Consider the following 1,484-nt stretch of genomic DNA (forward strand, 5'->3'; position numbering starts at 1 on the left):
GGAGTGAGGGCAGGGGGGCGGGGGTGAGGTTTTAGAGGGAATAAAATAGAATAACTTTTCAGCCCCCTGAGTTTACTAGAAAAGGCATCTCGCATACAATTTGTAAGAACACTTTCGTGCCTGGCTGCTCCTGCAGTAAAAATCAGGCTGGGGCTGGTCTCGGTTGGCTTATTAATAGATAAGCTCATAACCTAAACATTCCTTTACTTATAATGTGCTGTAGGTAGAAACAAACAGATTACAGGTAGAACATAACAAAAGAACATGCCATAGTGGGTCAGATCCAGGGTCCATCAAGCCCAGCATCCTGTTTCCAACAGTGGCCAATCCAGGCCATAAGAACCTGGCAAGTAGAAACATTGACGCTTAGAAGTGACGGCAGAAAAGGACCTTATGACCCATCCAGACTGCCCAGCAAGCGCTCAGTTACCAGTTTCCCATACGTTACTCAGTCTAAGGTCTCAGTCTGCCAAGGTCAGGGCTCTTGTTGGTTACTGTGAGTCCAGACAATAAATAAATCACAAGCTACTATTGCTTATTAATTAATAAGTTTATGGATTTTTCCGAGAGGAACTTATCCAAACCTTTTTATAAACCCAGTTACACAACTACTGTAACCTCATCCTCTAGCAATGAATCCCAGAGCTTAACTATGCGCTGAGTGAAAAAGAACTTTCTCAGATTAGTTTTAAATGTGCCCCATGCTAACTTCATGGAGTGCCCCCTAGTCTTTTTATTATCCAAAAGAGTAAATAACCGATTCACATTTACCCGTTCTAGACCTCTCATGATCTTTAAACACCTCTATCCTATCCCCCCTCAGCCGTCTCTTCTCCAAGCTGAACAGCCCTAACCTCTTCAGCCTTTCCTCCATAGGGGAACTGTTCCAGTCCCCTTTATCATTTTGGTTGCCCTTCTCTGTACCTTCTCCATCGCAATTATATCTTTTTTGAGATGCGGCGACCAGAATTGTACACAGTATTCAAGGTGTGGTCTCACCATGGAGCGATTATAGAGGCATTATGACATTTTCCGTTTTATTCACCATTCCCTTCCTAATAATTCCCAACATTGTTTGTTTGCTTTTTTTGACTGCTGAGCCAACGATTTCAATGTAATATCCACTATGATGCCTAGATCTCTTTCCTGGGTGGTAGTTCCTAATATGGAACTTAACATTGTGTAACTACAGCAAGGGTTTTTTTTCCCTATATGCATCACCTTGCACTTGTCCACATTAACTTTCATCTGCCATGTGGAAGCCCAATCTTCCAGTCTCGCAAGGTCCTCTTGCAATTCATCACAATCCGCTTGTGATTTAACTACTCTGAATAATATTGTATCATCCACAAATTTGATAACCTCACTCGTCGTATTCCTTTCCAGATCATTTATATATATATTGAAAAGCACCGGTCCAAGTACAGATCCCTGAGGCACTCCACTGTTTACCCTTTTCCACTGTGAAAACCGACCATTTAATC

Source organism: Rhinatrema bivittatum, chromosome 19 (genome assembly GCF_901001135.1).
Source record: "Rhinatrema bivittatum chromosome 19, aRhiBiv1.1, whole genome shotgun sequence".
Lineage (NCBI taxonomy): Eukaryota > Metazoa > Chordata > Amphibia > Gymnophiona > Rhinatrematidae > Rhinatrema > Rhinatrema bivittatum.